This window comes from Rhinopithecus bieti, unplaced genomic scaffold (assembly GCF_001698545.2).
Source record: "Rhinopithecus bieti isolate Rb0 unplaced genomic scaffold, ASM169854v2 scaffold_12151, whole genome shotgun sequence".
Classification (NCBI taxonomy): Eukaryota; Metazoa; Chordata; class Mammalia; order Primates; family Cercopithecidae; genus Rhinopithecus; species Rhinopithecus bieti.
The window spans coordinates 3,457,208-3,481,491 of NW_016807233.1; positions in this window are offsets into that span (position 1 = coordinate 3,457,208).

Below are 24,284 nucleotides of genomic sequence, written 5' to 3' on the forward strand. Positions count from 1 at the left end.
TTTTTTTTTTTTTTTTTTTTTTTTTTTTTTTTTTTTTTGTTAGCATGTTATTATTTTAGCAAATTCTTATCCCCATTGTATTTTAGGACAAATTTAGATGAAATGAGAAGGATTAAACAAATTTGACTTTGAGCACAGTGACAAAAGGTGACCAGAAGTTAGGTGACAATAGGGTGGTCAAGAGCTTAGGAAACACATTATATTATAATCAGATCAAGTAATACATAAACGTACTGAGAAACAAGAAGACTAGACAAACCATTCAGCAGGTTAGGGAAAAATCAGGTACAAGTGAAGACAATGATGGCTGGAGTCCATTTACTGAGCTCTTTCTACATGCTGAGTGTGGTTTCAAACACTTTCATTGAATTGAAATATTCCTATTATTATTCCTTTTGTAAATCTAAGTAAACTGGGGCACAGAGAAGCGAAGTAACTTGCCCTGAGGTCACACAACAGCCTGGGAGTGGTGGAGAATATTCCTTCTTTTTAATTATATCATTCACAAAAGAATAGAATGCATTTGTTTAAAGTTCTGAGGATTTGCCTCTTCAAATGTAACAAAATGGAAGGCTACATTTCAGATCCGTCCTTATGCTCTTGACAACAATTTCCACCTTTAGCAAGAATATTGGAAGCATGTGGTAGAAGTGCAAAATTCTGAGTACCAGATCAGACATACCTAATATAAATAAACGGGATGGTAGAGCCCACAAATCAGCGTTTCAATAAGCTCTCTAGATGACTTCAAAGTGGCTAACTATGATTCGGACACCACTCTGCAATGATATGAGTCATCTGGGATGCTTATTATACAGACAGTTTCCAAGTACCTCCTCTAGAGACTTGATTCAATGTGTCTGAGATAGCAGGTGGAAACCTATATATCTTTAGCTCAGGTAGTATCTTTAAATCTACGTCCTGGATTGTATGGGAGAGTCCTGATGTGTGCTGTCGTCCAAGCATAGTTACTAAGGGCGCCCCCTTTCAAGTTCAAAATTGTCCCATTTTGGACAATTAGATATGTGCTTAACTAGGACCCCATGAGATTTATATCCACCAGACTTGAATATGAGCTTGGGAAGCCTCGCTCTTGAAGAATGTCAGTGACTTGGGTCTAATCACCCTTAGTCACTTACTAGCCGAGTAGCCTCAGGTGAGTTATTTAATCTCACTGGGGCCTCGGTTTCCTCACCTGCAAAGTAAATAGAAGGACTCCTAACTCCTGGGCTGTTGAGCAGTATAAATGCATTTTTCAACCCTCCTAGAGAGGCAGTGTGCTTAGGAGGTGTGTAGCAAACACCAGCTTCCATCTTCTAGGGAGTGTCAGGAAATTCCTTGGATCAGCTCTTGGAAGCCTCCTCAAGGTCATGCTTACAGAGATTCTTTTGAATGCAGATACTTTTGTGATGAGCAAATGACACTCACTGGACCAGGGTCTAGAGAGCGGATAGGACCAGTTCAAAGTTTTCAGAGAATGCATAAATGCAAACATCAAACTGATTTCACCTAGGAAGTCCAGTTTTGCTTTTAACTGTCAGAGATACACCCTGAGGTTGTCTATCAAGAAAAAAACAGAGTGTGCAGGGGAAGGTGGGGGGTAGGAAGACCAAGTCAATAAACCATTTAGACATTTTCAGACCTGTTGCCAAAGACAGACAAATCTGCCATCCTGTTTGTAGCAGGAAGAATACTAATAAATAATCCAAAGAGAGACATAATCCAGATGACATTTTACAGATTATTGATTGAAAAGTCAGGAGTCTGCTAATATAAATGGCCTTTACCACAAAATTTGCATTCACGACAATCACTTTAGGCGTGTCTCTAAGCCAAGGAAAGTGTCGATGCAACTGACACAAATAATGATACAGACCAGGCAATCTGTTTTCAAGCAAAATGAAAAAAGTTTCCATTTACGATTATGGTTGGTGGGGTGGTGTGTGTAATTTTTTGTTGACTCCACGGAACACTTCAAGGGTTATCTGCACAGATGTGGGTTTCAATAATATAACACAATTGCCCAGTTCCAGATATGCTTGTTGCATCCTTTCTGAAGAGGCCATTCACAGACTAGATGCTCAAGTCGGAGGCTAACATAGGAAGTCCTCTTCTATGCTGTGAGACACTTAGAAGGAAATAACCAGGAAGAGAAGAACTGGAACACACACATAGAATTTTTTTTTTTTTTTTTTTTTTTTTTGGCTGATTAGATCCTACAGGCAGAGTTTGCTATAGTCTTAGATTTGTGGCACTAGGACACATTTATTTCATGGATGATACAATGTCACCCAAAGGGACCTGAATGCCTCTTTGCTCCTGTACCTCATTCACTTGTTCTGACAAGTCTTAACTTTCTCTTGCCTTCAACACAGTCTCCACCTAGCTGAGGTGACTATCAGGTAGTGTCAGGAGGACTTTTTTCTGTAAGAACCTCATATTTCTAACGTTGATGAAAAATATCACCACAGGACATTTGCACATCTTACTTTTTTCAAGCAATCAATGGTATGGAGGGCAATTTAATTGTAAGAAAGAACACTTTGGAGCCCTAGAGCCCCATGTAATCTTAGTGAGTTTCAACTCTGGTTCTGCTATGCATGGGCCATATGATCTGTGCAACTTCTTTAATCTTTTCTGGGCCTCGCTTTTTACATCTACTTTTTGAGTTAGTAACGTGACCTACCTCAGAGAATTCTAGTAGGCATCAATAGTAAGATGTTTTGTATTATACATTGTTAGCATTCAACAGATGTTAGTTTTGTTATGATGATTGTGATGATGGTGACAATGGTCATGGTGATGGTAATGGTGATAGTGATGGTAATGGTGATGGTGAGGATAATGGTGATAGTGGTAGTGATGGTGATGGTGACGATGGTGATGATGGTGATGGTGATAGCGATGGTGATGGTGACGGTAATGGTGATAGTGGTAGTGATGGTGATGGTGACGATGGTGATGATGGTGATGGTGATAGCGATGGTGATGGTGACGGTAATGGTGATAGTGGTAGTGATGGTGATGGTGACGATGATGATGATGGTGATGGTGATAGCGATGGTGATGGTGACGGTAATGGTGATAGTGGTAGTGATGGTGATGGTGACGATGATGATGATGGTGATGGTGATAGCGATGGTGATGGTGACGGTAATGGTGATAGTGGTAGTGATGGTGATGGTGACGATGATGATGATGGTGATGGTGATAGCGATGGTGATGGTGACGGTAATGGTGATAGTGGTAGTGATGGTGATGGTGACGATGATGATGATGGTGATGGTGATAGCGATGGTGATGGTGACGGTAATGGTGATAGTGGTAGTGATGGTGATGGTGACGATGATGATGATGGTGATGGTGACAGTGATGGTGATGGTGACGGTAATGGTGATAGTGGTAGTGATGGTGATGGTGACGATGATGATGATGGTGATGGTGACAGTGGTGGCAATGGTGATGGTGATGATGATGGTGATGGTGATAGTGGCAGTGATCGTGATGGTGACAATGGTGATGATGGTCATGGTGATAGTGGTAGTGATGGTGATGGTGTTGGTGACGATGATGATGATGGTGATGGTGATAGTGGTAGTTATGGTGATGGTGACAATGGTGATGATGGTGATGGTGATAGTGATGGTGATGATGATGATGGTCATGGTGATAGTGGTAGTGATGGTGACGATGATGATGATGGTGATGGTGATAGTGGTAGTTATGGTGATGGTGACAATGGTGATGATGGTCATGGTGATAGTGGTAGTGATGGTGACGATGATGATGATGGTGATGGTGATAGTGGTGGTGATGGTGACAGTGATGATGGGGATGATGTTGATAATGATTACCTGCCCAGGAAATTTAGAACCACCTCTTCAAATCCTTACAAAAACTGATTTAACAAAAAAAAAGAGAGAGGCTTAGAAAGTTTTGGAGAGGTGTTAAAAAGTTGGGGGCCAAGATTTAAGCCCCTTTAACTTCCTCATGCTGCAGCCCCTCCTGAATGTCTTTACTTCAGCAACACTGTGAAGACACACCTGGATGTGAACCCCGTAGACACTGGAGAGCAAGGAGGGCCCTCATTCTTGGAGAGGGGCACTTGTAGAGCAGATTCAAGATATAAAGAAAGTGAAGCAGGCTGTGTGGTGGGAATGGGTTTCCAGGTGGGAGAGAGCTGACTGGGACCCCGGGTGTGCCACCTACCTGCTGGGTGACTTTGGGCAAGTCCCTGAACTTCTCTGAGATTCGGTGTTACATACCCAAAATGGGGCTAACTCTAACTGTAATTTTCTCACGGCATTTTGAAGATCAAAGAAATACGTGGATGTTATCTATAATCAGTGTGTAGGTGCTTAATCAAAGGCAATGATAAAATTTGTTGTTGTTCATAGTAGTTGTAGCAGCAGCAGGAGCAGTGGTTGACAGACCACATCACGTTCCATCTGGCTGCTAAGTGCACAAACATCATCCCTGTTCTGTTCATTCTGCCACATCCACCATCCACCAGCAAGCTCATCCATTTCCTCTGCAGGATAAGTGTCAACTCTAACCCCTGATCTCCAAGTCACCCATCAGCATCTGGTGGAAGTGGCCATCTCTTGGCTTTATGACTGCCACAGCCTCCTCACTGATCTCTCTGCTTCTACTCCTCCTCCCACCTTCCAATCCACTCTGTGCACCATACCCAGAGTTATATTGTTAAAATGTAAATAAAGTCATGACCCTCCTCTGCTCAAAACTCTTCAATAGCCAACTTAATAATAATAGCTGATAACCAGGGGCGTGCTAGAAAATGCTGAACTATATAGTCACTCCAGGGGTGGGGAAGAACCCTGATTCCTAGCATCTGCCAATTCCTGTGGTGTAAATATTCCACCATGGCTAATTTCAAATCAAGCTACCAAAGAGGTGTGAGCTGAGAAAAGCCACATAAAGTCAACTCTGAGCAGCTGGTTCCAGCACCTCACTGAGTAGCCACTGAGTTTCCGTACCAAGGTGGGGGTTCCACTTCACAGCTTGAGCTCATTTACTTCTCACCATAGCACTATACAAGACAGGTGCTTGTGCTGTCCCCATGATATAGATGGAGAAACTGAGGTACAGGCCATCTGGCTCCAGCACCTACCCACACTACATTGTCTCTCTTTCTTGAGCTTAAAATAATATCCAGACTCCTTATCTTGTTGACAAGACCCGGAACCTGTACCTGTGTTCCTCTGCCAGCCCACTGTGTGCCCACACCTGCCCCTATACTCTGCTCTATCACACCTGGTTCTTCCTGCTTCAGGCCTCCTTCCATGCTGCAGGCCTTGGTCCCTTTGTCCCTCTGCCTGAAAGGCTCTTCTCCAGCTCTTTGCATAGCTGGTCCCTCTTCATCTTGAGGCCCCATCTTAAATGTCACCTGACCACCCATCTTCCTGTCTCTTACTATCCTGTTTCTATTGATTCCAATGTGTATTACACCCCCTTAGTTATTTAGTTATTTGCCTAATGGTTGAATAGCGGTTCCCAATGGAAGATGGGAAGTGAGGGGGCTATTTGCTTCCCAGGGGACATCTAGCATGCCTAAAGACACTTTTAGTCATCACAAGTCTGCAGGGGTGGCTGATGGGCTACTGGCATCTAGGAGGTCAGGGCCAGGGATGCTCCTCCCCACCCTACAATGTGCAAGATACTTGATGTCTCCCTATCACTTTCCAGGTCGAGATCTCACTCTGTGACTTTGCATATAAAGTTGTCTGTGATTTAGTCCCTAAATGTCCCATCACAAAGAATTATCTGATCCCAAATGCCAATAGTGGAGTGGCAAGGCTGAAAACTTTTGCTGTTGGCTGTTTTTCTCTCCCTGCTAGAACGCAAATTCCAGAAAGGCATAGCCTTGACCCCTTTGTTCTCTGCTATATTTCCAGTGCCTGGCACTAGGAAATATAGCAGAGAACAAAGTAGATGCTTTAAAACCTGCGTTACATGACTAAATTAAAAAATAACAATACTGCCGCTCATCATCATCATCGTCATCATCATCATCATCATCATCATCATCGTAACGGTAATAACAAGGTATCTTTTGAAGATTTTGAAGAGACACGAAAGTGTTCAAGGCAGGCAGGAAGAGCTAGAGAAGGTGCTGCTCTCCTGTTATCTCTGCTTAGCACTCTTTTTGGCCCAAAGACAGGGAAGGAGGGGCAGGTATTTGATAAAATCACCTCCTCCTCCATCCCTGACCTCCCGGAACAGCCGTCCACTAAGTGTTGCACTTGGCTAGAGTTCCCCATAGTAATTTGGTTAATTGGATGAACAGGCACTTTAGTGACACAGACTGAATTTCCACATCGCAGTCCATCAAAACTAATCAGTTGGCTGAGTTCCATTTCTCAGCAACTGACAGCTTTGCCAGGACGGTGAGTAGATGGTAACTTTTTAAATGGAAGAACTTGCTAAATAATGGTAGTTAGAACTTGGCAGGATGCTTTTAGAGGGGAAGGGGAGACAAGAAATCCAGTGTTGGCTTTGCTTTCCCTCAAAGAGATAATCTTGTTAAGGCGCTGGCTGATTAAAAGTTTCTTCCAAAGACACTGGTGAAAAGTAATCATCTTGAAATTGCACTTTGTTTCTTTTGTGTAAAAAGTAATTGCAAAGCTGGTGTACTGCATTCCCCCTTTCTATGGGGCTTATTAGACACTTACAACAAACAAGGAATAACAAATAACATTGTTATTTTTTATACACTATATTACTGATATTAATGTATTAGTTAGAACTGTCCAGGCTATATAAACAACAAACCTCAAAACTTTAGTGGTGTAACACAAGCTATCTCGCTCCCCTGAGTCTGATGAGGAGTTTCTGGTTAGAGTGGCTCTCTTCCACTCTTCTACTCTCTTCCACAGAGTGATTCAGGGACCCAGGCTTCTTTCATCTGTGGGTCTGTTATCCTCTGGGACCTCAATAGGATCTGCACCTAGCCAGCAGAAGGAGAAGAAGGGCGTGGAGAAGACACACTCAATTTTTAAAAACCTCGACCCGGAAGTGATACACAACATTTGTATTCATCTTCCTTGGGTAGGAAGAGTCATGTGGTCACCCCTGGCTGCAAAGGGGACTGATAAATGTGTCCTTTCTGAGTCATAACTCCGTATCATGGAAGAGAGAGCATGAGCTTTGGTGACCAGCTAGCCATCTCGGCCACAGTTGGACAGCTCACCCACAGTAACCCTATGAGAAATTAGGATTTCTCCTTCTCTTAAACAAGAAAACTGACGCTCAGATGGGGTAAGCAACTGATGCATATTTAAGCAACTGATGCAAGGAGCCAAGTGAAGTGTCGCGTGTGTATAGATTATAAAGCCTGTATCTTCCCCCCTCTCTCTTTTCTCCCTCCTGTCCATCTCTCTCCCATCTTTTTATTCTCCCTCAATTCTTTTGTTTATTCTCTTCTATCATTCTAAACCTTGAAAATTTCTAAAACATGAACATTTTGCTTCTGTAACCTTGTATGTTTTCAACACGATTGTTCTTTTGGGCTTGAAAATTGTTCTCATTGGATATCTTTAACCTAGAGATTTGCCTAAAGCATACTAGATTGTTGCTGAAGCCTTCATTCTGCTTTCAAAAGTATAGAAAACCTTTAAAAATGATAGAAAAGAGACATTTCTAAAAAGCAGATCTGATACTGTCACTTCCTTACAGAATAATACTTGATGTCTCACTATCACTTTCAAGGTAGAGATCTCACTCTGTGACTTAGCATATAAAGTCATCTGTGATTTAGCCCCTAAATGCTTCCTTGACCTTCACTCAGACCTCAGGCAATTTCTTGGAAGACCTGCAATTCTTCTGTGCTTACCATGGGTTCCCCTGTCGGCCTGGCTCCTGCCTCCATATACACGTTTCCCTATTGCAAACTGTGATTCCAAAGTAGGCCCTGCTGAAGACTACACCACTAGATTAGAATTGCTGACTTGTGTGTGTGTGTTGTGTGTTTTCCCCCATCGGACTATGGGCTCCTCAAAGACAGGGCTTGTCCTATTTATTTCTACCTCCCAAGTGCCTAGCACGGGGCCTGACACAAAGCTGGTGCCCATTCAATCTGAAGTGCACACAAGAAGGAATGAACTGCTGCTAAGTTACAAGACAGGCATCAGAAGTAAGTGGTTTCCCCTCCACTGGAAATTGAAATTGAGGAAAATCCACGATTCCATTTAGTTGGAATTTACAGTGTGGCATAGTAGCCTTGTGTATGCATAGAACGGTTTTATAGTTTACAGAGCGCTCTCTGATAGGATCTTCTGTGATCCTGCCACCACGCTAAGAAACAGATAAGGTGCACACATGTGCTTGCATGTATATGTTTCATGTTTGTGTGTGTGTGCAGCTGCTGCTTTGACCCCTAATTATCAAGTTTGACATGTTTAAAGATGGTGGAGATGGTTTCTGGATTGGGTCAGCTTACTTGCAAACGGTATGCTGTCTTTGTGTTTTGTTTTGTTTTGTTTTTGAGACGGAATCTCGCTCTGTCGCCCAGGCTGGAGTGCAGTGGCACGATCTTGGCTCATTGCAACCTCCGCCCCCCAGGTTCAAGTGATTCTTCTGCCTCAGCCTCCCAAGTAGCTGGGACTACAGGTGCACACTACCATGCCTGGCTAATTTTTGTATTTTTAGTAGAGACAGAATTTCACCATATTGGCCAGGCTGGTCTGGAACTCCTGACCTGGTGATCCGCCCACCTCGCAATGTGCTGGGATTACAGGTGTGAGTCACTGTGCCTGGCTGCTGTCTGTGTTTTGTGGTTGCATTTCTTTTCATTGCTGATCTGAACAAGATGTTAATCTGAGTAGAGAGATTGGGAAGGATGCCACAATATCCCCAAACTGAGAAACGCGGATGATTCCAGGGACCTATGACCCACTCACTCGTGTTAACAAATATTTCCAGTGCTGTGCGGCGACCAGTCCTTAGCCCTCATTGCACAATTGCAGGGTTTTGCATGAAGGTTTGCAGGGAGCATGCCAGAGCCTATTTCTAAACAGTCCGATGATTTATTTGATGCCTTTGGATATTTAAGTAGTCTGCAGTATATACCAAGTGTCTGAAATGTTTATTTTTTCCTTGCTTTAATGTGTGGGACCCCTCACAACGCCTTGTACACCCCAGGCACTCAATAAATATGATTTATGGAAGATGTAAATAAATCCAAACCAGGATTATGTCTGCTTTCATTAATTTGTGGCTCCAAAAGGCAGTTCCCTTCTCCAAACTTGAAAAAGAGAAAAATCCTCACCAAATTACAGAAGAAAAGAAAATGCAAAATGCATGACTTATGTGCCCAAGTAAAAAGTCATGAAACTCCCTGGAGTAAAATAAGAAATGCATGACTATGTTCTCAGCTTTGCGACCTTGGGCCAATTATTTAACCTTTCTGCGTTGTCCCTTCTTACCCAAACACTGAACTGGAATGGTTAAATGATATGACAGTGCCACTGAGCTTCAGATAAATGAGGAATAGAAGAAAATAGGACGATGAAGCTAAATGTGTTGCGTATCCACCATATTCTAGGCAATTTTCTTTAGGATTTCTGACTGTTTTCCTCCCCGCTTCCCTGAAGAAGCTAATGGAATAATTAGGAACACAGATTTACCAGTGAATCTACCTGGGTTCAAATCTTAACTCTGTTCTTTGCTGGCTGTGTGACCTCAGGCAAGTTGCTTAACCTTTCAGTGCCTCAGTTCACTCATGTACAAAATGAGGATGATAACAGTTTTCCCGTGTGCATTGGTTGTGAAGCTCAAACAAAGCTGTGTCCATAAGGCATTTATGTAATGCTACTATGTGACAACTAGTGGAGCAAGTGTTATTCATTACAACGATTCTCACTTTTAGATGAGACACCTGAAGCTTACAGACTTAAACCTCCTGTTTCAGCTTACACTGCTCATGACCTTGGAGAGCTGGGTAAAGGATGGGGAAAGGGTGAGAGATTTGAGCCTAGTTCCTTCACTCCATAGCCCTAGCTTCTGCCCTGAGCCCAGCCCTGTGGTGTCTTTGCAGCTATGATCACTCCGTCCTACACCCCCAGAAGCCGGGCTCTCGACCTGGCTGGCCTCTGGGAATTGTCTATTTGTAAACACGCTCAGGGCAAGAGTCCTGGTCAACTCTGGCTCTTCCCTGGCAGGTCCAGCCTCACCGGGCTGTCTCTTTGCCCCTGCCTCTTGCCTCCTCTGAGCGAAAGGGAAAATAAAACTTAAGAGAAAGAAGAAAATCACCAACCAGAGTTGGAGCCAGCAGCCAAGACCCATCCTAGTTTGTGGGTGTTTGCTTCCTGATTCCCTGCCCCAGCAGTGGGTTCCTGGCTGGTGAATTTGCCCCTCATGGAAACCCATGAATGATCCTGATCCTTCCTCCCTGCCAGGGACACATTGCTGCCTTCCTTCCCCTTGGGGGTCCCTGCCTGCTTCTCTGCTCTGTCTCACAGACTTTCTGTGGCTGACCCCCGACCTGCCTCTGGAAAGTCCGGCTGGACTGAAACATCACCCTTCCTACCCATGCCATTTCTGTGGGACACATCCGGAAAGGGTCCTTCCTGTCCCCTCTGGTCTTTCTGAAGCTTAATTGAATTGAATACAAATATAAATTTCAATGCACATTTCAGCTTGACTTATCTCTTCTTAGAAGAAGAAGCCAGTTTAATAAGCTCTCTGCAGGCTGGTCAGCCATAGTACCAGGAAGTAAGCACTGTAAAGTCAAATAGGAAGTGCAAAAAGAATGATTTGGAGAGATATCCTTCATTAAAATCACCCCTTCTCCAGCAGCCCCAAAATAGGATTGCTTTCTATTTCATTCTATGGATGTTCTTTTTTTTTTTTTTTTTTTTTGAGATGGAGTCTCACTCTGTCGCCCAGGCTGAAGTGCAGTGGCTCAATCTTGGCTCATTGCAACCTCTGCCTCCCAGGTTCAAGCTATTCTCCTGCCTCAGCCTCCTCAGTAGCTAGGATTACAGGCACATGCCACCATGCCCGGCAAATTTTTGTATTTTTAGTAGAGATGGGGTTTCACCATGTTGGTCAGGCTGGTCTCGATCTCCTGACCTGGTGATCTGCCTGCCTCAGCCTCCCAAATTGCTGGGATTACAGGCGTAAGCCACTGCACCCGGCCTCTATGTATGTTCTTTAAACACACACACACACACCACACACAAGCACACACACACTTTATTGACGTGTAACTGACTGCCAAATTTGCCCTGCATGGAAACTCACTACTGATCCTTTCTCCCTGCCTGGGACACATTACTTTACTCCTACAAAATGCGCTGATCTTGAGTGCTCAGCTTAACCAGGCCCAGCTTCATGGGTATGGCTCTGTACAACAATTCAGGGCCCCACAATTAGAAGGGCCCACTCTCCTGTTGCTGTCCTGAAAGTCTTAAGAATTTTTTAACAAGAGACACCTCCTTTTCATGTTGCATTGGGTCTTGCAGATTAATCGGCTGATCCTAAGATCAATGAATTATTCCATATCTACACCCATATAACCACCTCCTTGATCAAGATGTAGAACATTTCCAGTTCCCAGAAAGCTCCCTCAGTCACAATCTCAATCAGCGCCCCCTAGAGGTGACCGCTGTTCTGACTTCTGTCACCCTCCCTGACCTTGCTTCTAGCTCCTGGTGCCCTGCAGGGTCTGGACCATGTTTTTGCGTGAGTCAGCAGCCCTTCTTGGCCATTGCTTTGCAGTAGCCCATTGCACAACTGCATCCCAATGTCTTTTCCTAGTCACCTGTTGAGAGGTACTTGGGTTATCTCCTGTTCTTAGCTTTAGGAATAAAGCTGCTATGAACATTCTTGAATGTGTCTTTGGTGAACAAATGAACTTATTTCTTTTGAGCATGTGCCACATCCGATGTTCATCTCACATTTAGTGCTTGTCCTATCTGTGTTTGTTTCATACGAATTAGGAATAAGTCATTCAAATAGTGAGATGCCTCATGGGAAAGCATGCTCCTAAGAAAGCTCTCAGGTTTCCATATGTGGTGATATCACCAGATCCAGGTGAGGTGTTGGGATCTGGCATTAGATAGGTTCCCAGGTGTGGCAATATCACCAGATCCAGGAGAGATGTTGGGATCCAGCGTTAGATTGTCTCTTTTCTTATTCCCATCATTACGCATAAAGATTCCCATGTCTTAAAAAATGTAACTCAATATCAAATTTTAATAGAATGTTCTGCCTTTTTGCCCACCTAGCAAAACCATGGAAATCAAGTTGATATAAATGCCTCCTGGGGTCTTGGGTAATCACGTTGGCATGTCATATGAGCGCCTCCTCAGGGCTGCTGACGGGGACTGTCAGATCGTTTTGGCCTGTTGTCATGTTCTCTTTGGTTTGCCCCACTGACTTTTTACAGAACACTCCCCTTCAAAGTCCCCTGTAGTCTCCCGACTGCTTCTGACAGGCAGAGAGAGTGGGATTTAGATTAACCCACCCCTGATCCCAGAGCCTGAGCTCAGGTGGGGTCAGATCTGCAAGGACAAACAGGCCTCATCTAGAAGGGATTCACGGCTGAGCCCCAAGTGATACAGCAGCAAAGTTCTTCTGGTTCAACGAGCCAAAGAGAAAATACAGGCCAAAGCCAGGACCACGATCTCCCACTGAGATGGGAAATCCAGAACCAGGACCACCATCTCCTGTTGAGATGGGAAAAGAGGACTGCAATGCCTATCCTTGTGCTGACTCTCTTTGGGCTATTCCTGACTCATCCACCTAGCACTGGTGGGGGCACCTGCTGTGCGCCAGGCCAGCTGCCAGCGGCCCGGAGACAGTTGGTGAGCTGGGCGGTGAAGCACAAAAGACACCATGGACTTTAAAGTCAGCAGCACCTGGCTGTGAATCCCAGCTTGGAGAACTGCGGGGAAGGTGACTATGGGTGAGCTACTTCCCTTCCAGGTAGTAAAGGGTAGTAGAGAATAGTGCTGGCTTTGGAAACAGGCTTAGTCACCGTTGAAGCCTGACTTCACTGCTTTCCTCTTGTGTGGGCTGGTTGTTCATCAGACTGTGCCTCAGTTTACTCATTCATCAAATGAGACTTGTAATAGTACTGCCCTCATGACAATGCTGCAAGGATTCAAGAAGCTGCTATAAAATAAACATTGTCCAGCATGTAGTATGTTTGATAAATATTAGCTATCATAATTATTATTGTGAGCCAGGCACGGTGGCTCATGCCAGTAATCTCAGTACTTTGGGAGGCCAAAGCGGATAGATAGCTTGAAGTCAGGAGTCTGAGACCAGCCCGGCCAACATGGTGAAACTCTGTCTCTGTGGTAGTGCATGTCTGTAATCCCAGCTACTCGGGAGGCTGAGGCACAAGAATCACTTGAATTGAGGAGGTGGAGTTTGCAGTGAGCTATGACAGCACCACTGCCGTCCAGCCTGGACAACAGAGCAATACTCCATTTCAAGAAAAAAAATTATTATTATTGTGCTTATTTTTTACAATCTTACCTAGGGGCAGTAGCAGTTAGGATTAAATGATGTAATATGCACAGATGAATGAATAGATAGCATGTCAGTTTTGTGCCAAGTAAATGGTACACATTCAATAAATAGTGGCAGAGTTGGAGCAAGAGTAGTTTTTATTTTTATTCTTGTCTAACACTTCATTCTACACATATTTATCGAGTACCTAACATGTGCTAAGGACACCACTAGGAATAAAACATAAACAAATTTTCTGCCCTCTTAGAGCAGATGTTCTAAAGTCAAGTAATGAACAAATTAACTTTTACATCTATGAAATTCAAACAGCAATGTTACTTTCAAAAAATAAAGTCAGCCCGGCGCGGTGGCTCGTGCCTGTAATCCTAGCCCTTTGGGAGGCCGAGATGGGCGGATCACAAGGTCAGGAGATCAAGACCATCCTGGCTAACCCAGTGAAACCCTGTCTCTACTAAAAATACAAAAATTAGCCGGGCGTGGTGGCGGGCGCCTGTAGTCCCAGCTACTGGGGAGGCTGAGGCAGGAGAATGGTGTGAACCCGGGAGGCGGAGCTTGCAGTGAGTGGAGATCGTGCCACTGCACTCCAGCCTGGGCGACAGAGCGAGACTGTGTCTCAAAAAATAAAAATGAAATGAAGTCGAGTGAATGATGGAGATAGGATGCCACTGTACTGGGTGGTCAGGGAAGGCCTCTTTGATGAGGACATGCTTAGAGCAGAGAAGGAGGGAGCCAGGTGTGCATCTGAGGAAGGGCGTTCTAGGCAAAAGGGATAGGAGTGTGGGTTCTGAATGGAGGGAATGAGGCCACTGTGGCAGGAGGTGGGGGCAGAAAGGAGGCCAGGGAAGACACTGGAAATGTGGAGCCGTGGCAATCTGGATCTTACTCTACAAGACCTGGAGAGCCATGCTGTGCCTGAGCTATTTAAAGGGTGTCTGTGGCTCCTGTATGGAGCCCAGAGGAAACAGGGAGGCAGGTAGAAGATGAGTCCAGGCCAGAGGTGCGGGTGGCTCAGGCAAGAAGAGCAGTGGATGTCTTGGAAACCTTCTGTTCTGTATTGATCCATTTTACAGATGAGGAAACCAAGTGCACAACATCAAGAAAGAAAGACACACTTCAGAGTTAGTAGATGGAGTCCAAGCCATCTACTTGGAAGGGTGAAGGAGATGAAGAAATCCTTCTTTCGGTTCAGCTGGAATGACTCTGATACCCTAAGCGGGGTCAGCTGGCATTTAAGATTTCTCTAAAGCCATTTCACCCAACACCACCCCATTCCTCGCCCCAAGTCTTCCTTCCTGTATATGTTGACTGATGGGAGTGGCAGTCGCACACACTCTGAGGTCTAGTTTTTCAGGCCAGGTGAAAGATTAAGACGCATTTTTCATCTTCCATGTGGGATTAGACCTGCATTAGCTCTTTATTTGTTAAGGGACTTAATTTCATTATGGATCCATTTGCTGAATAACGAATAAATGGGAAACTGAGGTGCTTCAATCCTCAAACAAACCCACTTTGTTTCTTGAAATATCTGAAGCCATTTCCCATCTCAGCCCAGAAATTCATTTGTGTTCTTGTTTTACAGCTTTACGTGGCTTCTTACCATTGTTCGCCACTCACGGGGTGGGCCTTCGTGTCCAGGGTTTACGATGTTTTGTGCAATAAGAAAGGTGGCTTTGCAGAAGGGAAGAGAACTTTGGAGTCAGGCAGGCGTGGCCAGGTTTAACTTTTAACCAGCTGCCTAGGCACTAGGTGACCAGGAGCCAGTCCCTTCATCTCTGCAAGCCACACATTCCTGACTTATACACGGAGGAGGGCAATTCCTGCTTCGAGAGGCTGAGCCAGGTTTCCATGTTCATGCCTCAAATTTGTAAGCACTGTGCCTGGCACCTTCTGGCTGTTCAGTGGAGGGGAGCTGTTTTGGTGACTGCCTCTCCCTTTGATCACTAACAGACCATCCTCAATACAGCTTGCTCTGCGTTAAACCTCTTTCCTTCCCCACTGGTGTTCCTCTCTGCCCTGTGGGTGGCCCGGTATCTCCTCTCTTGGCTTCCTCTAAGCCCTTTGGATTTAACTTCAGGCTACCAGCCCTGCTCATGGCCAGAGCATTCCTCTACAGCTCTCACCGTTCCTTCAACTCTGCTTAAATGTGGACCTGGATTTCCAAGACCCAGAGCTTATAAAATGTTTTGATTGCTAACAAAATTAGAAACAGAAAATTGCAAGAGCCTTTCCTGGCATCTCCAAAGAAGTCTATACAAGTTGGGGTGGGGGGGATTCGGAACTTAATTTCCTTAACAAATCTGCCACGTACAGTACTTTGTTCTCAAAAACAAAATGCACACTAGCATCAAATTATGCTTGGAATGACCTGGGCATAAAGAATGTTGAACCATAAAATTGGATTGCAGCCGGCATGTATAGATAACCTTTGCCTTCTTGGGGTATGGCAGGAGGATGAGAGCCTTTGCAGCCCATACTTTTACCTGCTTTGAATAAATCAGTAAGAAAATAAACTTGTTACTTGATTAACAAAAAATGGTGCATTGATATTTCTTTGATAATCAGTAAGCTTGAACTTTTGTCGATTGATTGGTTGTTCATTTCCTAATCCATAACCTTTTACTATTTTTTCATGGTGACTTAATGTTTATTGTATGGTATGTCTGTTCTTTATGCTGTATGGATACTAACCATATAACCAACATTTCCCTGTAGGAAGTGAGTAGGAAAGATACTAGAGTTGGAACAGAGAGATGTTCAATTTGTTTTTAATTTGTTTTTAAACTATATTTAAGTAGAAGGCATACTGGTTTTAATTAGATTATATACTATAGATCAATAAGAATAGTACGGTTTTCTAAGTTGCTTCATTTTCACTTTACAAAAGATGAACAAATATCTCTCATTCCTATCACAGTGTGAGAGATGAGGGTGTTAAGTGGGTTATTTAGATGGGGGAGACACCATGACTGATATGAACCACTTCTATCATGTTTCTGGATAATGTCTTTCTTCCACTTTGTTGCTTACTGTACAGTTTTTTTTTTTTTTTTTTTTTTTTTTAATTTTGGGGACTCTAGATGGAGATTTTGGAAAGCAGATTACAATGCAATAATTTCCTTCTTGCATTTTTCTTTGTGAATTCCACCACGGACCCAGAAGAAATGCGACCAAAATTACCAGATACCAGTGTTGTGAAATCTCATTTGCATGGCACTTTCTTCCTATATAAAGTTTTCTGGAAGCAAGGACTGATGCAAACTCTCACTTCTCCAAATTCCAGTTTAGTCGGGCTAGAGTCGGATTATTACCAACCATTTCTCAGTCACTCACTTGCAGACCCCTTCTTATAAGGAACTGGGTTTTGAAGATCACTCAACTCTGGTAGCTCTGACTTTTCTAGCAGAGAGAGGGAAATAAGCTTTTCTTTAACCTAAGGTGCCCTGGTGTTTCTTGCCTGGTCCCGTTCTCCAGGAAGAACAAGAACCGGAATGTAGGAAGTGAAACATGGGTTTAAAAAAAAAAAAAAAAAAAATCACAGAAGGAAGGGGCAAGTTGCCGAGCGAGTGGGGCGGTTGTGAAAGATACAGCTTGCAAAACAGTCCCTTCGTGTTTCAGAGCTGTGGATATTAGGAAGAGCTAAAGACAGACACAATGACAGATGCAGTGATGTACCTGATTCTGCACCCAGGTATGCCCTTAGCACTAAATACACAAGCAACACAAAACTGAGAGTTAAACGCCTTGGCAGAAAACTAGCCGAAGCTTAAGGCAGCAGCTTCCTGGCATTCAATCAGATAGAGAGAGGCTGGAGCAATTGAGAGAGGACCAATTCTTCAAAGGGTTCCATTTTAATTACAAGCTGGTTGGAGAATGTTACTTCCAGAACCCTCCCTGCTACCTGGGTTCACTTCCAAAATCTAATGGAGTTATACTGGCCAAATGAAAGACTCCCAAATCACACAGTGACAACTTCCCTGCCCAACCTCAATAAGCTTTGTCTTCATTCAAGTGCCAGCTCGGCTCAAGGGATTTTAGGCTCTGAAGAGAATTAGCTCCCTCTTGCTCTCATATTGCATTAAGAAACTGGCAGCCGATCAAAAAGACAAAACAAAATCAAAAGAATGTATTCTCATACAAGGGCCCCACCCTGTGACTTCCACTGTTTCCCAGGAATCTGTGGAGATTTCAAATTCTCCTCTTGCCCCTGTTTTCCTCTCCAGCACAACCAAGTGGCCCCCAAAATTGGAGTTGCCCTGAATGTCTCACATTGCATTTCCTTGTCTCTAGGTTCTTCCAAATGCAGAATCTGGTTTCTTTTTTTAAAAAATGAGCTCTGATTTATAGTTGTTTGAGCTTGTATATAATGAGGATGATCTTGGCCACGCAGTGCCCTCTGAAAATAAGCAAGGAAAAAATGAGAGACTCCCAGGGAGGCAATATATTACCAGGCATCTACTGTATGCCAGGTGCTAATCACTTCCATAGGATTTTCTTAATGCGTGCTGCAGGGATGAAAGCAACTTGTGCTATCTCACTTAATCCTTACAACTCAAAGCATTGGGAATTCTTATGCCCATTGCACAGAGAAGGAAATTGAGGCTCAAGGGAATTTCAGGAGTTTGTTCAGATTATCATACATTAAGGAAACAGAAAAGCTAAGATTTGCACCTAAGTCTGGTACCTAACAGCATTTTCTGGCGATCCAATGGTGATGGAGAGAACACTCTGTAAAGGATATTTACATGGAATGAATGTTATTGCAAATGCCCATTTGTCAATGACTGGGCTTCAGTTTCCTCCTTTATAAGATCAGGTTCTAAGAGTATCTTCCTCAGGGACTTGTGAAGATTAAAAGAGATAAAACAGTCAACACTTGTGGCACAGTCCCTGTGACAGTACAAGGCTTGACAAACAATGTTATGATGATGAACACAAATGGGTATCATTTGGATAGAGAGAGAGAACACATAATGATAGCCAGAAAAACATTGTTTCCACCTTAGTTACTTTTGGGCCACTCTGGGTGGAGCTGACTCACCTATAGAAAGTTTTTCCAAAAGCAAGCTATGAGACCTTGTCAAATCAACACCTTGCAGCTTTATCTCTTGTCTTATAATAACTCATGGCTTTGTCTATGCGTGGACACTGCCATCCCCAGACCCATCTGCCTCCAAAAGAGACTATCAATGAGAAAATAGGTACATCGAAGAGTAAAAGTGCTTTAAGAATATAAAGCACAACTCTGATAATAAATGCCATATGATAATAAATGTCATTGTGAGAGAACTACCCAGAAAATGGGAATGTGTACAAGAAGTCAGGGCTTGTACCAAGCCTGGGAACTAGTTCTGTACCCTCCACCACAGGCACTACCAAAATGGTCTCCCTGTTCTCCCCCAAAAGCCCCTGCCCCAAGCCATTCTTCAGAAAGCAGGCTTTTAAAACCTTTTGCAATTTAAAATCCAGTCCACTTTTGCTTCACACCCACGGAGATTTCCCCTGTACTGCGTGCCACTCCCTGTTCTGGGCCAGGGCTGTCAAGTGCAGTAGTTCAATACAGACTCTGAAGCCAGAATGCCGAGGTCCAAACCCCACAGCTGCTAAGACGATGTGAATTGCCTTGGGCAAGGTATTCTCAGCTTCAGGACCAAAATCAAGCTTATCCCTTCTGGAATCCTTCATCTGTGTTTCTCTCTTTTGAAAATCTATTCATTTCCTGTTCAGAGGCTCCCAGACACTGCCCTGTGTCTCTGGATGCCTCAAGAATTACTGGTGATATTTGCAGATTTTCTCAGCACCCTAGTTCAGGAGTCAGCAAACGATAGCCTGCATGCCAAAAGCAGCCTTCACCCATTTTTGTAAATAAAGCTTTATTGGAACACAGCCATGCTCCTGCATTTACAGATTCCTGTGGCTGCTTTCCTGCTAGAACTGCAGAGTTAAACAGTTGCAACAGAAACCATATGTGATCTGCAGAGCCTAAAATATTTACTATCTGGCCTTTTACAGAACAAGTTTTCCAAGCCCTGCCCTAGTTTAGTATCTCTAAAACTAATATAGGGTGTAGAAAATTTAATGTCATGCTCATGTCTGTTGAAACGTATAAAATGTTGCTATATCCAACAGAAATTCATTAAATATAGATGTTGTGCTAAATTAGATATATTGCAGATTTTTAAACGCGGCAATTTGGGATGGAAAAAGTTTAAATGGGGGGAGAACCCTGTTCGTCCACTTTTTTGGAAAGTGGATTCGACAAAACATCTTAAATTTATGGAGCCTCTAGTATGCTAGGTACCATAAGCACTTTTATACATTTTAGTGCATTTAACCCTCACTACAGCTCTATGAGGCTGATACTGTTATTATTTCTGCAGGGAGTCGTAAATTCTGGCAACAAGGGGAAATAGGCATAATATCATCAAGAAAATCTTCAGTCTATAAAAAAATAAGTTATTGAAGTCTTCAGACTTTATGGGCAAAACTATATTTTGTGGATTAAAAATTGAGGTTGAAATTGGTAAAGTGGTTGCCAAAGGTGGCACAAAAGGCTAAGTGATGGAATCAGTAGTCAGACCCTGGTTGTCAGAATCAAGGTCTTGCAGGTTAAACCTTTCATCTGCCTCTCCCTGTTCAATGTTACGAAGTATCAGTGTCACACAACATCAGAGTGTGGGGATCCTGGTAAGATACCTTCCTTGAAGACTGGAAACCATTTGCCTAGACTGGGGCCATCTTTATTATTTCACGTATCTTCTGTTGCCTTCCCAGCCACATTTGTTCTGCTCTTTCTGGTTTAAGCTTATTCCTTTGATGAATAAGACAAAAGCTAGTGAAGAATTGGGTCTTCCTGCCTTCTCACTGTCATCTTGTAACTTTGCACGTCTGCCTCCAACAGTGCATTTATATCTTGCTTTGTTCTTCTGGTTTTTAACCAGTACTCAAAAGGTCTGTGTGTGCATGTGTGTGTGTGTTCCGTGTGTGTCTGTGTGTGTGTATCTGTGTGTGTGTCTATGTGCCTTAAGGGAGCCGGGGCTCCTGAGACAGCCCAGCCACACTCAAATCCTGCTTCCCACTTACTAGCTGTGGGGCCCTGAGCCAGTTGCTTCCTCTCTCTGAGCTTCATGAGCCTCCTGGGTAAAGACACAATTCTGATCCTACCTGAATCACACAGCTGTAGTAAGGGTTCCATGAGATTGCATCTGAAGGTAATGTTTTCAGCAGAGCATCTGCCAGCTGGAAGCACGTGATAATGCCAATTGCATGCATGGTTGTCGCTCAGAGTTGACTCCAGCCGTCTGTCTTTCCAAATCAGGTTCCTTTGTTTTATTTACTCTTGAAAGCATTTGCCTCTGTAGTGGATTGAAAGGTGTTCCTCTACTCCAAGAAAAGACATGTTGCCCGGAGCCCGTGAAAGTGACCTTATTTGTAAAAAGAGTCTTGGCAGAGATCATGAAAGGAAGGGTCTCAAGTTGAGACCATCCTGGATTGGGATAGGCTCTAATTCCAAGATAAAGAGTCTTTATAAGAGAAGGGAAGAGAAGAAGGCACAGGGGAGAATGCCAGGTGAGGATGGAGGCAGAGATTGGAGCATGTGTCTATAAGCCATGGAGCACCAACAATTGCCAGAAACCACCAGAAGCTCAAAGAAGCAAGAGTGGATTCTCCCCTAGACCTTTCAGAAGGAGCATGATCCTGCTGACACCTTGTTTAGGGACTTCTGGCCTCCAGAACTATAAGAGAATAGATTTGTGTTGTTTTAAGCCACAAAGTTTGTGGCCATTTGTTATAGAAGCTGCAGAAAGCGAATACAGTCTCCCTTCACCTTTCCTTCATTATTACCTTTCCAGGAGTGCATATCTGACTGTTGCCTGTGCCTCTCCCTTTCTGTAGAGGTGGTGAGTGTCCTGCACAGAACTTTGTATCTGAACTCTGCTGCTTACTACCTGGGTGTTTCCAACTCAATTACTTAGCCTTCCTGGACCTCCGATTCTTATTTGTATAACATAAAGATAATGTTTGCTCATATGATCATGGTAATAATAATACTGTAATCCATCAGTACACATGGAGGGTTGGTTCTAGGGCCACCTGCTAATACCAAAATCCATGCATACTCGAGTCCCAAAGTCAGCCCTGCAGAATCCACATATAATAAAAGTCAGCACTTTGCAAACACAGATTTCACATCCCGTAAATATTGTATTTTTAATCCACATTTGGTTGGAAAAAAAAAAACCCACGTATAAGCAGATCCACACAATTCAAACCCATGTTGCTCAAGGACCAACTGTAATACTAACAGCAGTACCATCACGTTCTGTTTATCACACTCTGGTGATGAGAAGGCAGAACGATGAAATGCAGCCTTTCATTTTATCCTACGAAATGGGTGATACACATGCCCACATTTGACAGATGGGAACATTGAGGCACGTTGAGTTTAAAGTAAATTGTCGAAAGTCACGTAAAAGCAAAATTCACGTACCATAAGCTAACCTTTATTGAGAGCATGCTCTGTTGTAAGCACAGAAGGTCCACAGCAAACAAAACAATATTCCTCCCTTAGTGGGGTTTATACTCTCAGTGGGAAGACGAGTACGCTCTGGATAGTTCTGGGTGTTCTACAGGCATATAATAAGTACTCAATAAATGTTCACCCACCTCTCTCTGACCCTGCTGTAGGAAATTAAAAGGAGGAATTCGGTAGCTGTAAGTTCATGGTCACTTTCTCCCAAGGTCATATCACTTCTACTTAACTAACAATTCCTTCTCCTGGGATGCAGGTCCCCTCATTATTTCCTTAACCCTCTGTTGTCAGCAAGGATGTTGCTCTCAGATGTCAGGTGTGAGGGAAGTGAGTCTCCAGGGAGTGGCACAGACCGTGGAGAGGTCTCTCCAGAGCCCTCAGCTTGCCTCAGTGCCAGCTGTTTGCCACAAGGCACGGTCCCGTCACCAGACACACCCTTTCCGGTGCCCGCCGGAGCGTGTGCGTTTCCAAAACTGGGCCGCTTCTTTGTCTTTCTCCTATCATCTTCACTCACATTGTCTCCATGGATCTTGCAACCTGAAGTTACTCCTTTCCTTTCTTTTAATATTTTTAATTTATCTGTAAAAAGTTGCACTGCTGACACACATTTGCATAGGAAACAACACAGAGATGTATTTAAAAACTGAAAAACAACCCATAATAATTCCAACCTACTCCTCTCTAGCCTGAGCCCCTGACATAACCAAGGTCCCCTTTTCTCCCCTGGGACACCATTCGTGGCATCCTAACTGGGCTCCCTGCAGCCTCTCCATGTCACCCCTGGGACTAGACTGACTTTTCTGTTGAAATTGTATCATCACTAGTGCCCCAATTGCCTTTTTTTTTTTTTTTTTTTTTTTTTGTGAAGCGGGGACCAGAGTCTCGCTCTGTCGCCCAGGCTGGAGTGCTGTGGCGAGATCTCTGCCCACTGCAAGCTCTGCCTCCCAGGTTCACACCATTCTCCTGCCTCAGCCTCCCTAGTAGCTGGGACTACGGGTGCCCGCCACCACTTTCGGCTACTTTTTTGTATTTTTAGTAGAGATGGGGTTTCACCTTGTTAGCCAGGATGGTCTCGATCTCCTGACCTCGTGATCCGCCCGCCTCGGCCTCCCATAGTGCTAGAATTACAGGCGTGAGCCTCTGTACCTGGCCCCAGTTGCCTATTTAAGGAAAAACTAGAACTCTTTGGCAGGGACTATGGGGTCTGGTGAGCTGACTAAAGGACGACATGCCTACTCCTTCTCTCCACTGGCCTCTCATCTCTGAACTCTGTGCACCCCCTGCCATGACCTTCAAGTCCACCTTGACTCTGGCTAGATGAATCCCCTCAAGATAAGCGTAAGCTGGTACCCCTGTGTCGACCTTAATACCATGCTATTGTACATTTATTTGTGAAATTCTGTGCCTGTGTCCTCTAGAAAATAGAAAGGTCTGTTTCTGCTTCCCATGTTATCCCCAGCACCCAGCACAATGCCTGGCTTATAGGAGGTATTTAATATAGTTTTGTTCTCTTCCTTTTTATCTGTTGCAAAGAATTCCTGGGCACCTCCTTACTGCCTTTTTATGCAGCAAACTTACTGTTTTTCTTAAATCTCAAGCATAGATTCCCTTTGTAACTGAATCCACAGAGTGACTCAGTCACTTATCACTTTGTCTCCCAGGGACCTTCAAAATGGCCGGTTGGTAGCCCCCTGAGTGCCACACCCTTCTTAGAAACACTCAATGGCACCTTTAGCCATTAAAGCAAAGACCCTTTTTTCTTATTCTTTCTTTTGAGATGGAGTCTCACTCTGTTGCCCAGGCTGGAGTACATTGGAGCGATCTTGGCTCACTGTAACCTCTGCCTCCTGGGGTTCAAGCAATTCTCCTGCCTCAGCCTCCTGAGTAGTTGGGATTACAGGCATGTGCTACCACACCTGGCTAATTTTTGTATTTTTAGTAGAGACGGGGTTTCACCATGTTGCCCGGGTTGGTCTCAAACTCCTGACCTCAGGTGATCTGCCCGCCTCGGCCTCCCAACATGCTAGGAGTACAGGTGTGAGCCACCGTGCCAGGCCCAAAGACCCTTTTTTAACAGGGTGTTCAAGTTCATGGTCACCCTGGACCAAGCCTTGGTCTCTGCTGCTTTCTCTTAAAACACATACACCCTGTCTTAGCAGACCTCTGTTCTTTCCTGATTCTGTGCCTCTGGGGATGCCTTTCCCTCTGCTGAAATGCCCTTCCTTCCTGGCCTCAACCAAGCCATCTCCTTCTC